Source organism: Aquarana catesbeiana, linkage group LG01 (assembly GCF_042186555.1).
Source record: "Aquarana catesbeiana isolate 2022-GZ linkage group LG01, ASM4218655v1, whole genome shotgun sequence".
NCBI classification, from domain to species: Eukaryota; Metazoa; Chordata; class Amphibia; order Anura; family Ranidae; genus Aquarana; species Aquarana catesbeiana.
In genome coordinates, this window is record NC_133324.1 from 273,730,965 (window position 1) to 273,748,284 (window position 17,320).

Sequence of the window (17,320 nt, forward strand, 5' to 3'; positions counted from 1 at the left end):
ATAACACAAAGACTTGCTGTAAAGGGACCTTTTATGGTACTACATTAAACCCAAATATACTGTTACAAGTTTTAATATTTGTTAGACATCCTTTTAAAAATCATACAAAAAAATACCCATGAACAAGTAAAATTACATTAATATCGAGGTACAAATAATCAATTACCTCCAACAGAATCCTGCCCCTCAAGCATCAATGTACATGTATATTGTCAGACAAACAAAGGTACACCTTTTGGTCAATAATCAAATATAGGTATAGTCACCTTCCACATGTATATTACAGTCAAAACATATTGTGGCAAGATTTGTGCAGTCTTGACATGTTTTAAAGAGACTGTGTCCATGTCTTTAGAAGATAGATAGATAGGTGGAGGCAGTGTTCTACCATAACACAACCTGTTGCAATTTATACAGTAGCAATTCTGACATAAGGTCCCTAACAATAATTAACTTACATAACGTATCGTTTACATATCAGTGAAAGCTGTTCCTTTGTCCAACCAGCAGAGGCTGACCCAACGCTGGTCTAATGCTGTTCCATTCATAGAAAAGGCTAACACAATAAGGCTCCATTCACATCTAGGCGTCCCGAATCATACAAGAACTTCTTTTGGGCGACAGGTGTCCCGCGCTTCTGTTTGCACGATTTTACTGCGATTTGTCAGCCGACAAACGAATCGCGCCGCGATCAGGGTGCCATTGGAAGTGACGGGGATCGCACGGGAGTCACGATCCGGGACATCTAGATGTGAACGGAGCCTAAGAAGCAAAATTATTATAGTAATAAGTACCAATATTTCAAATCAAAGTAAAACAGCCATGCATGGCGACCAATCAGCTTCTATCTTCAAATTGTTCAGTTAAGCTTTTAAAATAAAAGATAGAGGCTAATTAGTTATCATGCATAACTGCTCTAGATTCTATCTCCTCCAGTTTAGACAAATTCCCATCAATGAATACAGTTATGTAATTACCTTACTGTCCTGACAAATGTTGGGGGCAGGAGTTGACATAGTTGTGTTGCTTAACTGCAGAAGAGAAAAGTCAGGTCAGTAGGCTCCTTGTGCTGTCAGGAAGGACTGTGTTAGGCTAATTTCACACTGTTCCATTGCAAAAATGTGGTAAAAACGCATATACATTTTTACGGTGTGTTTGATGAGTTTCCGGTTCATTTTGCATCTCTGAAAAAAGGACAGGTGACTCAAAAACCCCACAAAAAATGCAACCGTGGGTGTGTTTTTGCCACTTTTTGATGCAGTTTGATTTCATTTCAATGGGGAGGTGTACTTTTGGTGTGTTTTTTTTTTTTTTTTTTTTTTTTTTTTACTGCACCAAGCATGCACCAAAAATGCAGCAAACAGGACTTTGAAAAACGCAATGGACCCATAACTGACCAGTATGAAGAGTTCTATAGGATTAAATTGTCAGGCGTTTTTTATCTGCTTTTTGTGTTGCAAATATGGAAGAAAAACTGATCAGTGTGAAAGCAGCCTAAATCTTAAGACTGGACAGAAGGAAACAAACCTTAGCGGGTAAAATAGCAACTATACATACATACTGTATTTCAGTAATGTATTAACTATTTGCCTGGAGTACAGTATCCCCTGTGTATCTTAGGGAGCTTCATTCCTTTGAGAGTTACTGAATGTGTTAACCCTATGAGAGCATAGCCTGGTTTATGCTATTTTTTTTCTCACATAACTTGTAGGTTCCACCAAAACACTCATCCAACCTTCAATTTAAACATCTGCCAGGAACCGCTCTTCCTCACAGGCATCAACATATTCTTAATGTAAATTTGCTTTGATCTCTGAAGACGGCAACATGCTGCATAATGTTTTGCCTTGTGGAATCTTGTCACTAATTTTTGACATTGTGAAACCATGCATTGGAGTGTTTGCATATGTATTTTGTTATGGATGTCATCTTTTTTTTTTGACTATTTTTCTTGCCTTTTAGTTTGAAGAACCACTTAGTGTAATGTGCATCCACAGTTTCTGTTGGACTTATTTTTTTAAGCATTTGCAATCTGTCCAGAAAGTCTCTATTGCCTCAGGGAAACCCGTCATATAAATCTGCACTAGAAAATTACATGTGGAAAAGGGAAGTGTGAGTTTTGCTGAGTGCTTTTGGGCAATACAGAGAGTCCTGAAGTTGAGACACTTTAATATAAAAGTCCCAGTTTTAATGGGAAAACCAGTATCATAACGTTTAAATGCCCAGTACTCCTAGGACTATAAATTGTTAGCACTTGATAGAGGTGTCAACTCCATACAGCAATATTTAATCAACAACCATTCAGTATGAGAGATATTCAACTGAATTGTTTAGGATATGCCTACTTAGATGAACTAACAATGTGAGGGTCCATGTTATGAAGTAAATGTTAATAAAAAAAAGGTGAACCTGTGTTCAGTTTGAATACCTGATTAAGTGCAAGGGAAAATAAACAGTTCATCTCTTGTACCTGTTTATCTCTTGTGGACCAGAGCAAATTTTACAGTTCAACTTGTCAGTGCTTAAGATAATAAAGTAATACATATTTTTTTTAAGTAAAAAAAAAGGCTTTCTCTTGGCCATATTGTCTTGAAAAAATGATTTTATTTTCTATCCAATTTAGAGACAAAAGAAGTACCTGAATAAAAATAGCTTTTCTCTAGTTTAATCAGTGTTAGGTTTAAAACCTTTGCTAAAAAGTGCACAATTTAGTCTATAATATCTCTTGTGTATAATGACAATAAAATCTTGTTTTATTACAAACATAGCAAAACTATTTTAAAATGAAATAACATTTTTCTTTCAATATTGTGCTTTTTTTTAAATCTAGCACTAAAAAATGTTTAATTTTTCAATGAAAATGAAAGGTAATCGTGGTACCAAAAAAATAGAAATAGAAAAAATTATTAGCAGCAAAATAATAGCAAACTATAGAAGGAGAGGAAGGAGTTAATTAAGGTTGATAAGAGTTAATAAAGGATTAAAAATGAACACAGTTTATTTTTTATTTCCTAGGTTGCATTAGCTGACATATGCAGATCAATGGTCACCCCTTAGAATGAATCAATAATAACTTTGCTATCTAGTAACTCTTCTTGATGCAGCAGGTGGCCAAGAATTGTCGGTAAATGAAGCCAGAGAGCTTGAGGGGATGAAGAGAGCCTGTACTTGACACATACAACCAATCTATTTTGTACTAGAGTACTAGACACACCCAAGATATTTAGAAGAATTTGTTCAAAAGAGAGAGCGGCACTTACAGGTCTCGAGAGGTGAAGTGAAGATTTTATTTCAACATTTCGAAGAGACACAAGTTTGTGTTCCTGAGGACAACAAACAAGCGAAACAACACAACATATACCCATCCCATCATTACCATCCACATGTGATGATATCAACAAAAGCAAATGTCAAAGTTCCAGCTAAAAAAAACAATGGGCAAATGTCCAAATTTTGGAGAACAGAAAAACAACAAAAGTACATACATAAATACACACATACATAAATAAAGGAAAAAGCCAAATCCTAGCACTAAAGACAGATGTCAGAGACAAAAAAACTGAGACAGAGTATCATACGGCATAGGCAAGATGGCTGTATGGTGTTCTGTCATGCAGTTTTTTGTCTCAGACATCTGTCTTTAGTGCCTGGATTTGGCTTTTTCCTTTATTTATGTATGTACTTTTGTTGTTGTTTTTCTGTTCTCCCAAATTTGGACATTTGCCCATTATTGCTTTTAGCTGTGTTGTGCTTTAGTTAAGGTAGACAAGCTTGTGCCTCTTCGAAATGTCAAAATGAAATCATCACTGTGCGTTCACCTCTCCAGACTCATGAGTGATGCTCTCTCTTTTGGACTGTATGTACTACAGGCTTTGCTGCGCACCCGGGCCCATTTTCTCTCTGATATGTGTGCAGTGGCAACCACTAGATTATATAGAATAATTTGTGTGTGTGGGGGGGGGTGTATAGCACAACCAATGTCCACCTTATTTAGCTTCACCTTATTTACTCTCATTCATTTTGCAAAGTGAATGTTCACATTGCCCAGAGAACAGCCTTATTTCCTTTAATACATCCACCCCAATGTGTTGTTCTACCTGCTTCATAATGGAAAACTCAATGTAGGACCAGAAATGCACCAGTAATTAAAATAAAGAAGACATCACTCCAGTTGGCTTTTATTTAGAGAGTGAGCTTTTTATAACTATTCCTCTCCTACCTCACGGGGATAAATGGTTACTGTGCTCAAAGACCTGGAGTTCTGTAAGAAGTGAAAGTTATGTTATGGTGGTGGAGGCAGTAGGCTAAACAAAATGCACCCTGTACCTGTCCACTTCTGTGATGCTTCTTAAAAGACCATGCGACCCATAGATCACATTATCTCAACAAGCTTCCTAGGTCTGTATCACAGAATTTTTAAATAAACATCCATGTAGGAGATGTGTTTCAGAAGCTATTAAAGGTTTAAAAAGGGAAATTCTTAGTGTGGCATTTCTTTATGTCTGTGGTCCTGGTGTTTTTTCTCCTAATCATTCATTGACTGAATCATTTATTGTGGTTGTATTAGCGCTGTGTTGTAATTGTTTTTCTTCAACTAATTATTGTGTTATTGCAACTGTACTGTAAAGTACAACATTTTATCAAAAATGTATCTTCTTGAGAGCTGATTTGTACAAACCTCTGCACTAAATGATTCTCTAAGGGTGGTGGAGGAGTTTCCCATTGAGCTGAACAGTGGAGTGTTCTAATACCCTTTACACTACTATGTAGGACATATGGCATCCTTTTTTAAAAGAGCTTTAGATTTTACTTTTACATTACAAAAATTCAAACAGCAATAGCAATTAGAAGCAACATGCTTCAGGTACAGTTGACCATACACTCATGCTTCCATGCATTTGTCCCCTCCTATTTCCCTCCACCAACTCTCTGGTTTGTGAAGGGCGGATGCATAAAAATATACATAGGAATATATGTATATAATATGTATCTAGTTCTATAATATTTTATTTCAGTTGGAATAAGGCCTCATGCACACAGGACATTTTGCAAACTCTCCTAGTAGCCTTTCTTCCTGGCAGTAGTGTTTTGGCAAAAAAAAAGCCTGAAGCTTGTAAAAGTGTCTAAAGCTTTACAAGCTTTTAGGCGTGTTTACAGGCATCAAGAGCTTGGGCATTAGTTCATTTAATTGGCCAGAAAATTAATTTATTCTGGCCATTGAAATTAACGCTCAAGTGCTAAACGTGCCTAGTGTTTAGGTGCGTTTAGCAGCATCAAGCATTTTTTCTGCCAGAACTCTGCTGCTCCTGGACACACTGGCAGTGGTATTTTTTATCCTGCCTTTAAAAGCCCCTGCTTCTAAATGCTGCTAAAAGCATGTGTGCACGGACACATAGGCTAACGTGCAGGGGAGTTAAGTAGCAGGAAAAAAAAAACGGCGGATGCCCCTAGAAGCAGCTGCAAAAACGTCCAGTGTGTATGAGGCCTAATTGCGGCCTCAGGTAGGATATCATTAATAATAGTGCAGAAGGTTTAAAAATCTGGCAGTGAGGAGTGTTTAAATTGCTATATTTTATTTCCTGGTGTAAAAATAACAAACTTACCAACAATTTGGAGTAGGCAATTGATGTCTGATGCAGGATACTATTAAGTAGATTTCTGGGATATATGGAAGTTTAAAGTGGAAGTAAAACCAAAGAAATAACAGTTAAATAAATTGGATGTGCTCTCAACCAAACAAGTCAAACCATTCAATGTCTGGTGTCATGACTGATCACATGTGCAGCATCATGGCAGATGAAGATTAAATAAAGGCCAAGATGGCAGCTTTCTTGGCTGAAAATTATAGGAGAGTTTACTTCCACTTTAAAGTCCAAAGATGTCACTGATCAAAGAATACATTTGTTGCCAATAAACTTCACCTTGGGGCAGGTCCAAAACGCATGGACGGCATTCACTGGTATTGAAGTACATGCAGTATATAATACTAAGGGGATTACTCGTTTTTCTCAAATCTGGAAATTTTATAGGGAGTGTAATTCAGTTGGTGGATGAATAAGAATTGGGATTGAAGACTCTGGGGTTTATTTACGAAAGGCAAATCCACTTTGCACTACAAGTGCAAACTACAAGTGCAAAGTGCACTTGAAATTGCACTGAAAGTGCACTTGGAAGTGCAGTCGCTATAGATCTGAGGGGAAGATCTAAAATGAGGGGGGAAGCTCTGCTGATTGTATTATCCAATCATGTGCAAGCTAAAATGCTGTTTTTTATTCCCCTTGCATGTCCCCCTCGGATCTACAGCGACTGCACTTCCAAGTCCACTTTCAGTGCAATTTCAAGTGCACTTTGCACTTGTAGTTTGCACTTGTAGTGCAAAGTAGATTTGCCTTTAGTAAGTAACTCCTTCTGTGTACTAAGTGCTCATTTGTTGGTGAGGGTATGGCTCTGGCCTATTTAGTTAAGGCCTTTTCAAAGGATTTAGAGGCCTGCATTTGTAAACTGCGGTATAAACCTGTCACCTGTTTTTTAGAAGACATAGAGCACAGTAGCTTTTTGAGAGGGAACACTTGTATATTTAGCATTAATAATCAAAATTGTGCCTGGATAGCATGGTGAATTTTAAGGTACCTGTTGAAGTAACACATATGGCGTTTTTGAACAGGGAACTAGTGTTGCAGTCATATACCTTACATAGAATAATACTGCAACTCTTGTCAAATTGATTGAAACTGGAAGAATTGTTACATGTGTCATGGTAGTCGTTATATCTTTAGAATGCTGTATTTTTTAGATTTATGCCAACATTTTATTTAGGAAATGTTATAAGGTTACCCAATTTGTTTGTTAGGTTTACATTAGTAAAAAATATATATACAATATTTTTGTTTATTTTCAGATATCTCCTGATTTGGTGATTCTGCTACATCTTCTGACGTAAAATGATACTGGGTAAGTAAATAAAATTCAAATTAATTTGAGTAAATGTTTAACTGACCATACTGAACAAATTGATACACACGTACTCATGCCATTACTTTAAAATAAGATGGGTACACTGCACAATGTCACAAACACAACACAGAGACACCATGGTGGTTGATAAAGTAGTGTTTTCAGTGGGATTTTAAGAAATATTTTTCTTGGAGTAATCTGGCTAGGGATTTTGCTCCAGGATGAAATAGTTGCAGCAAAAATGTAATTTAAAATGAAATTGGATTTTTTTGTGAAATTGGAAAACTAAGTAGATGTTTATTTCAATGTTTTTCAGCCTGATTAAAATTGTAAACTTTACTCTGGATTTCTGTATTGGAAATAAATTTACTACAGCTCATCTCTGTCACCTTCAAGGTTGAGAAATACACTTTTATATATATATATATATATATATATATATATATATATATATATATATATATACAGAATCTCACAAAAGTGAGTACACCCCTCACATTTTTGTAAATATTTTATTATATTTTTTCATGTGACAACACTGAAGAAATGACACTTTGCTACAATGTAAAGTAGTGAGTGTCCAGCTTGTATAACAGTGTACATTTGCTGTCCCCTCAAAATAACAACACACAGCCATTAATGTCTAAACCGCTGGCAACAAAAGTGAGTACACCCCTAAGTGAAAATGTCCAAATTGGGTCCAATTAGCCATTTTCCCTCCCCAGTGTTATGTGACTCGTTTGTTACAAGATCTCAGGTGTGAATGGGGAGCAGGTGTGTTAAATTTGGTGTTATCGCTCTCACTCTCTCATACTGGTTACTGGAAGTTCAACATGGCACCTCATGGCAAATAACTCTCTGAGGATCTGAAAAAGAGAATTGTTGCTCTACATAAAGATGGCCTAGGCTATAAGAAGATTACCAAGACACTGAAACTGAGCTCTAGCACGTTGGCCATGACCATACAGCAGTTTAACAGGATGGGTTCCACAGGCCGACTCGCCATGGTCGACCAAAGAAGTTGAGTGCACGTTCTCAGCGTCATATCCAGAGGTTGTCTTCAGGAAATAGACGTATGAGTGCTGCCAGCATTGCTGTAGAGGTTGAAGGGGTGCAGGGTCAGCCTGTCAGTGCTCAGACCATACGCCGCACACTGCATCAAATTGGTCTGCATGGCTGTCATCCCAGATGGAAGCCTCTTCTAAAGATGATGCACAAGAAAGCCCGCAAACAGGTTGCTGAAGACAAGCAGACTAAGGACATGGATTACTGGAACCATGTCCTGTGGTCTGATGAGACCAAGATAACCTTATTTGGTTTAGATGGTGTGAAGCGTGTGTGGCAGCAACCAGGTGAGGAGTACAAAGACAAGTGTGTCTTGCCTACAGTCAAGCATGGTTGGTGGGAGTGTCATGGTCAGGGGCTGCATGAGTGCTGCTGGCACTAGGGAGCTACAGTTCATTGAGGGAACCATGAATACCAACATGTACTGTGACATACTGAAGCAGAGCATGATCCCCTCCCTTCGAGACTGGGCTGCAGGGCAGTATTCAAACATAACCACCCCAAACACACCTCCATGACAACCACTGCCTTGTTAAAGAAGCTGAGGTTAAAGGTGATGGACTGGCCAAGCATGTCTCCAGACCTAAACCCTATTGAGCATCTGTGGGGCATCTTCAAACAAAAGGTGGAGGAGCGCAAGGTCTCTAACATCCAACAGCTCCGTGATGTCATCATGGAGGAGTGGAAGAGGACTCCAGTGGCAACCTGTGAAGCTCTGGTGAACTCCATGCTCAAGAGGGTTAAGGCAGTGCTGGAAAATAATGGTGGCCACACAAAATATTGACACTTTTGGTCCCAATTTGGACATTTTCACTTAGGGGTGTACTCACTTTTGTTGCCAGCGTTTTAGACATTAATGGCTGTGTGTTGAGTTATTTTGAGGGGACAGCAAATTTACATAAATTTACTGTTATACCAGTGTCATTTCTTCAGTGTTGTCACATGAAAAAATATAATAAAAAATTTACAATGTGAGGGGTATACTCTTTTTTTGTGAGATACTGTATATATATATATATATATATATATATATATATATATATATATATATATATATATATTTTTTTTTTTTACATTTTTTTTAGTTTTACTTTTATTTTCCAGAAAGAGAAACAACATACAGGGAATGCAATGAACTTTACTTTCCTGAAGCAAGCGTAATAAATCTGGCCCTAAGTAGAATATGTTGGATCGCTTTTTAGAACTTTACTTGCTATGTTGCTGTGTAATATTATGTAACATGTTTTTCCTTGTGCTGTCTGTTTGTTCAAAGAGAAAAAGCAGGTTTGGGAAGAACTGAGCTACATAGAAGTTTGCCTTTTCTTTTAGGTGCATTTATAAACATGAAATGTGGGAGATCAAAGCAGTAATCTTTTGGCTCAATTTACATGATTTTCAAGCATAGCTTACTGTGTAAGAAGACAAATCTTGGGAATGGACGGCAGTATATTTATTGCATGCAGTGTATTTTCTTTTTATTAGTGCAGCTGAGGAGGTGCCCGGTCTATTAGAATCATCATGTAACCTTAGCATGCATATTAGCATCCGTTCTGGCATAATGTAGGATGAAAGGCAAGTGTTTGTATCTACATTGCAAGTGTTCTTGAGACCGGTTACTGCTGTGCGCCTCTGAATCCCATGCTGATTTGGCTGAGATTCTGAATACAGAAGCCATCAAATGTGTCGGGAACTGAATGCATTAAACTTGGCATAGAATTGATGAGTTATGTAAAAATAATCCCTAGTGACATAAATGATATAGAAATTTGTGCTTGGACGCTATCTTGCAACAAAAGTCTCCTTTGGTAAGCGTATTATTGCTGAATATCAACACATGTTGTTTTACATTTAGGGTGGGACTTTTCCAAAGTGATCCCTGGAGTCGGCTGCCTTCCACAGGTTCACACATCGGTCAGAAAGATAATTATTGCTTACATAAAAGGCTCTTTTTGATGTTATATTTAGATCTTATACCTTCCCATATATTGGAAGAAAGTGTTTTTTTTTTTTTTAATTTTAATAACTGATCTGTGAGCCTTGTTGACAGCCACACCAATCTGTTCTCCCGTCCTAGTTATATTCTAATGCAGATGTCAGTTAGTGCACCTCCAAAAGTCTGAGGCAACTGACAAGATTATGTCATAACTATGTCACCTGTTAAGGGCATCTGTGGATTTTTGTTTAAAGCTCTTTTTTTACTTTGTTTTAGGTAGAAAGTGAAGAGATTTGGCTTCACTTCCTGTCCCTGTGACACTAGGACAAGTAATAGGGGACAGTAGTTGTCACTGGGGAAAAGAAGGCACAGTCAAAAAATGCAGCATTGCTAGCTGCTCCAGCCCTTTTCCATGTTTTTTCTATTCTTGTTGGAAATATTTCCATAATTTCCTGAATCTGACAGAATGTGAGAGGAAATCTCAGTAGGAACAAAGACAGACATAAAACCTGACATAGGCTCTAACACATTTCCACTCTATTCGTTCAACCTCTGTAGAAATTTAGTGATACTTTATTTACTTACCGTATTTATCGGCGTATAACACGCACTTTTTTCCCCTGAAAATGGGGGCGGCAAATCAGGGGTGCATGTTATACTTTGACAGCGTACCTCGGAGGGGAAGGAGAAGGACGAGCGCCACTGGAATTCACAAGCCACCGTCTCCTCTCCACTCAGCTCTCACTCGACTCTCACGTCACACACACAATCCCGCCTCAGCCACCGGCATTGGACCAGTGTTCTATCTATCACAGGAGCTGGTCCAATGCCGATGGCGGAGGTGGGACTGTGTATGTGACTGCCAACTGAGAGCCGAGTAAACAGGAGATGACAGCTCTGTGATTTCCTGCATTGAGGGATGGTGAGGCTTAATCAGGCAGCTGCATTGATGGGGGAGATGGGCGCGGATCAGGCTGCAGATGGGCGCGGATCAGGCTGCAGATGGGCGCGGATCAGGCTGCAGATGGGCGCAGATCAGGCTGCACATGGGCGCAGATCAGGCTGCATTGATGCTCACTGAACATTTTTTTGCTTCAAAGTGGTTTATTTAAAAAAAAAAAGTTTTTTTCCCCTCTTAAATTGGGGTGCGTGTTATACACGGATCTTATCTGTTTAAAACTTACTAACCTATAAAACTGCTTTTTCCACAAATCAGTGCTTGTCTCGGTGGAGTTTATAGGCATATGTCCTTGCAGTCACACACATTAGGCCATGTTTAGGTAAAAGTCAATTAAACTTCCTTATATGTTTTGGGAAACGCAACAATACAGTACAACCACTGGTATATACTGTATATTGGCCTTACATGCCTCAATACTATGACAGTGGCCATACATTGGGAAATCTCCAGTCAGCTTTCAAAAACAATTGTCTACTAGTTTCCAGGGACCATATTGTAGGCTATAGGTTGGAAATTGATTGAACCCTCAGTTACACTAATAAAGACATTTTCAATCAATTTCCAGACTCTAGTTTTGTGGTTGAAGGATGACAGCAATCCAGTTGCCAAGTGAATGTCTAGCAATGCAGTTTGTTAGCTATTGAGAATGGTGGGTTTTACAGTAAAGGGGTTTACTGCAGATTTTTGCAATTGTGAGTCCTGATGCATATAGATATTACAAAATGTTTATTGTTTTAAATGTGTGATAGGGCATCATGAGTGATTCATATAACACATGTGATAGAACACTCTATTGTTCTGAAACACATTTTGTCAGTTTCTGTCCTGGAGAAATTGCTGTTTGTTTCATTGTGTCCTTTCTCAAACTAATCTCTGAATCGAAGAGTCAGCCACTTGGTGCAGTTTATTCATTCTTGTAGAAATAGATGAGCCTTAAGCTGGCCAAGCATAGCTCTTGTTTTTTCATTCAGTCAGCGGGTTGAACAAAGTCAGATCCAAAGAGGAACTGTTCTCTACTCTGTACTATATCTGAGGTCTGATAGGGTAACAAGCTGATGCTGTTGTGAAAATGCCACTTCAGCAGAGAAAAAAGTCATCTGGGGGCAGCGTGGAATCTGGGACATCTTGTAGGAGATGTGCAACATGTGCCCTGGGTTCCTTGCGCTAGCAACGCCCATGCCTCGTATCTCAGCCTGTCTCAGTTTTTTGCTAGTGTCCTGAGAGAAGCAGACATCTTCTCTCCTCTGAGAGAAGAAAAAGCTTTTTCTTAAAAATTAGATCAAGATTCTTTTTCATGTAGAAGAACCTTACAATCAAAGTTGCCTTCAGCTGAGGCCTGAACATCCGCCTGGCAAAACCTAATACTAGTGTGAACAAAAGGTAGTGTCAGCCTTGGAAATCTGAGAAAACGATACCTTATGCTGTAAAACTCAAGATCCACTAACTGAGCTGATGGACAGGACTTCGACAGGGTAGCGGGGAACCCTCCCCTTAAAGTCATAGGAGTGATCAGTAACAAAGTGTTTTTTAAACTTACTGGAATGGGATATGTTGGAGGGTCTGCTATAGCAGTGTTTCCAAAGCTTGCCCAAGTGAATACCTCGTCAGAATATGAACATTCAAGTATCTACATATTCTTAAAGTGGTCCTTTACCATCCCACCCTACTTTATGTAATTGTACTCTCTTTTATTTATCTATTTGTGTTTGTACCTTTCTCAGGGAAAATATCCCTGCACTTCCTCTATTCCCCCCTAGGTGAAAATTACATTTGCAGCACCCAAAGCCTCTGATGATGGGTCATGCACCACCCGTGTCATTAGGTGTCTGGCTGTCACTTACAGGTTTTTACAGCAGGCCCCCTGATGGGGTGTTGCAGCGCATGCATGTCATCAGGCCAGCTGCAAGAACCTGGAAATGAAGGTCAGCCTCCTGAGGACATCACCAAAGAAGATGCTAGCTTGAGAACTTAATGTACTACCCTATAGAAAACTGTTTGATATGATGAGAGGGAAACATGGGGGTAAGTTAAGTTCCTCTTTAAGAAGTTGTAAATAAGCTTTAAAATAAGTCTACAATGGTCTCTGTGGATGCAAGCACTGTGGTCCAGTTCATCCTCAAAGTTCAATCCAGAAGCACTAACAGCTTTCAAATCATTCCCACAGCAGCTTACCTTACATTTTCCTATCCACATGTCTTCACTCATGTCTGCATTGGTGGCTGCTTGGTGAGTCTTAAAGCGGTAAATACCCCAAAACCAAAAATATAATACATTGCAGCTTACCAGTTATTAGATGTGGTGGCCGCATTCGTTTTTAGTTTTTTTTTTTTTTTTCCCCTGGCGATCTGTCCAGAAACACACTGTACTAGAGTGCCCCCACTCTGGATGAATGAACATAGGGGCACCTTTGGAAAGCAACATTGTCAGTCTGGGTGGAAGGGAGTGTTAGATGTGCTAGCAGATTTAGATACATTAACAGATTGAAGCCACACTCCACCTAATACTTTATAAATAGTTACAGCAACGTTTTTTTTTCCTTTTTGGATAAAGGTTTTACATAAAAGCTGACCATTGTAAGCACCCTTGTCAGTGGTAAATAGGTTGTCTCATCCCTGTAACTGCTACATCTGCAAGACGGCTTGTTCTTTTGAAAAGCAACAGACTTACTGGATGGATCATCAGCAGGTGAAAATAAAAGTAAGAAAGCCTAAAAAAAAGCAAATGCAGCAATCACATCTAAGAATTGGCAAGCTGTAATATAATAAATACTTGCTTTTGGGTTTAATACTGCTTTAAGGTGGGTTCCCTGATGGTGACAACAGTGGACCAAGGTTGTGTAATGTCTGTTAAAACAACCATTTGTAGTTTCTATCAAACGCTTGTGTGACAGGGTGACAATTCCTGATCACAATTAAAAGACAGGGAAACAATGTTGTCACCCTGTAACAAGATGTGACTGAACCAGGGACCTTAATGTCAGGATTACCAGTTATTTTTATGAAAGCTGCAGATATAACAAATTCATATCATATTAAATGAAAGGAGTACTAAAGTCATATTCTTTACCTTAAATATTAATAAAGAGCATTTAGTATTTTTCGCTCTTCCTAACAGCCGGGGGGGTGATATTTCAGTTTCACACTGATTGCAAAAGAACGTGGTTGTTAACCCACTTATATCACTTTACATAATCTTGCTGATTCCCTAATGACAGCTGCTCCTGTGTTTTATTTAAAAAATGCCTACTTTACCTGATTTCAGAGTGGTTCCTTGCAATCATGTCACCAGTCATCTCTCTCCTCTGCCCGGCTGACAGATACAGTGGGCGGGGCCGAGATTCCTGGGGCGCGAAGAGGAGAGGAGAGAGAGAAAGCTGATCGCGGGGAGCCGCTCTGAAACCTGGTAAAGGAGGCATTTTTTAATAAAACACAGAGACAAGAGCAGCTGGCATTAGGGAACCAGCAGTATTGTATATATTTTAAACATTTATGAGAGCATGAGGAGCAGAAGGGGTGGGCACTGACACAGGGGCAGGCAGGGAGGGGAGGGGGAGGAGGACACAGGAGCATAGAGGAGAGAACGGATGATGGAGTCATATAAACTGACCACGGTGTCAGGGCTCAGCAGCCATAATAAACCGTGGTCAGTTTACAAAGGGGAGGGCAGAACCAGGCAGGATCAGCCAGGTATTACAGGTGATACAGGGGGCCCTCTTACCCTCAATGTAAAGCTGTCTTCCTTCCACTCAGCACCACTGTAAAGGGGGCCATTCACTCACTGACCGCCAATGAAAGAGGGTTCTTCTTATACTGACTGCCAATATAAGAGGGTTCTTTGCCCACTAACCACTAACCATTTAACATGACTGCGACATTATGGCGGATACATCGGACACTTTTGACACTATTTTGGGACTATTGTCATTTATACAGCGATCATTGCTATAAAAATGCACTGATTACTGTGTAAATGACACTGGCAGGGAATGGGTTAAACACTAGGGGGCAATCAAGGGGTTTAGTGTGTCCTAGGGAGGTGTTCTAACTGTAGGGGGGATGGTCTACCACTAACATGACAGCGATCACTGCTCCCGATGACAGGGAGCAGTGGATCTCTGCCATGTTGCTAGGCAGAAAAGGGGAAATGCCTTGTTTACAAAAGCATCTCCCCGTTCTGCCTCTCCTCACCACAATCGTGGGCCGCCGGTGAACATCGAGTTCCCGGGACCCGCGGGCACACCCCCGCGACGTGCGGCGCGTGCGCCAGCTAGGCGGCAAATTCAAAGGGATGTACAGGTACGCCCATTTGCCTGCCAGTGCCATTCTGCCGACGTACATCTGTGTGCGGCGGTTGGCAAGTGGTTAATATTAAATGTCCATGCTTATGTACCATGAGCTGCTGATATACGTAATAATTATTAGCAGGGGTTCCTTGAAACCTGAAAGTAATTTAAAGGGTTCATGCGTGTTAAAAGGGTTGGGAAAGTCTGCTCCAGAGAATCTTCGCTCAAGTTATTACACACTTTTAGGAGACTACGATTCCCCTGAAGTGTCTTTACTTCAGCTGGGAGAACTGTTTATCTGTATGGTGTACCATTGATCCTGTGAAGGTGAGGGAAGACCTGGTCAATACTTTGTAATTAACAGTGTTTTATGCTTGCTGAATTCTGGCAAGTCGGCAGGGAGCTGAGTTGGTTTCTTTGATAGTGCTGCCTTCTGTTAAAATCCTGCGGCTCTAGGCTTATTTTCTGTTATCTTACAGCTGTTAATTGTGACAGAGAGGTAACGTGACCAGCTGTTACCAATTCTACATTAGATTCACACACAGGAGGAGATCTGTGCTTTCTTGCTGTAAATGTGTAGTAACTCACCACTGACAACTGCTGCCCATGGGTCATTGATTCAAAAGTGACATGACACAGGTAGTTTATTTAATAGTTACAAGGGAAACTACAGGACATTAACAAGCTACGTTAAGAGAATAGGAATGCACAGAATTTTATGCAGCAACTTTTCTTCTTTTCTGCTTGCAAACCTAATAGCTGCATTACCTGTCCTCATTCTAAGAGCTAAGTCCTAAGTGCTATAAGCAAGCACAGTAGGCTTACATCTTTAGGCAGGTTATATGTTCCCCCCTAGCTCTCCCTCTGTCTTATCTCACTAACTCTGCTGCTATCTTTATTACCATTGATTTGTATGTGTTTGGTTTTCTCTTCTTTTTTTTTTTTTTTTTTTTTTCTTTAACATTCTGCTTAAAAATTTGTGAATCAGTACTGCTTGGACCTTGAAGAAGGGGACATACCCCGAAAGCTTGTCCTGAAAAATTGTATGTTAGTGCAAATAAAAAAAGTATCACGGACAGTACTCAATTTTCTCTATCTTTAGGCAGCAAAGGTAAAGAGGGTGCTTATCCCCGTACAGTTATCGATCACATATTTTACGTGTCATCATCATTAGAAATACAGGCATTTCATATAAGACCAGGGTTAGGTAACCTTTGGAACATAGTGTGCCGAAAAATGTTTTAAAAAAATTGAGAGTGCCAGCTACATAAAAATGTAAATTTCACACTCTCAATCACAGAAAGGAATTAAAAAGTAAATGCTGTCAACAACATGAATAATAGTAAGAAATAAACACTGAGATCTCTAAGATCAATGCTAAGTGGTAAAGTAAATGGTAACTTACCCTTGTTCCTGTGTATTACAAGGTAAGTATGGTAAGCTTGAAACAAATATGCCAGCTGGCTAATTCAGTTCAGTTATACAGTTGGAAATAACGTGTGAGGTGATAGTGGGCAACCTAATAAAGTTCTCTCAGGTCAGGCCCAATTCCTGCATCATCACACTTCAAATCCATCCCAATTCCTGCACCTTCACACTTCAGATCCGTCCCAATTCTTGCACCTTTACACCTCAGATTTGCCCCAATTCCTGTACCTTCACACCTCAGATCAACCCAAATCCTTGCACCATCACACTTCAAATCAACCTAATTTCTGCACCTTCACACCTCAGATCACCCCAATTCCTTCACCATCACACCTCAGATGAGGCCCAATTTCTGCACCTTCACATCTCAGATTAGTTAAAATTCCTGTACCATCAGACCTCAGGTCAGCTCCAATTCCTGCACTTTCACACCTCAGATCACCCCAAATCCTGCACCTTCACACCTGTGATCAGCCCCAGTTCCTCCACCATCACGTCTCAGATGAGGCCCAATTCTGCACGTTCAGATCTCAAATAAGCCCAATTACTGCACCTTCACACCTGAGAACACCCCATTTCCTGTTTTTTCACACCTCAGAACAATCCCAATTCCTGCACCATCAGAACCCAGATCCCCTCAATTCTTGCACCTTCACACCTCAGATCAGTCCCAATTTCTGCATCATCAGACCTCAGG

General features: G+C 39.7%; 1 protein-coding gene across 3 annotated transcripts in view; it reads left to right on the forward strand.

Moving 5' to 3' along the window:
* Positions 1-17,320, forward strand: part of ARVCF (ARVCF delta catenin family member) — a 1,066,482-nt gene that overhangs the window by 443,035 nt on the left and 606,127 nt on the right. For all 3 annotated transcript variants that reach the window (XM_073628741.1, XM_073628759.1, XM_073628766.1), the window contains exon 3: positions 6,899-6,951. The gene's annotated coding sequence lies outside the window, so the exon portion shown is untranslated. The remainder of the gene's footprint in view (positions 1-6,898; positions 6,952-17,320) is intronic.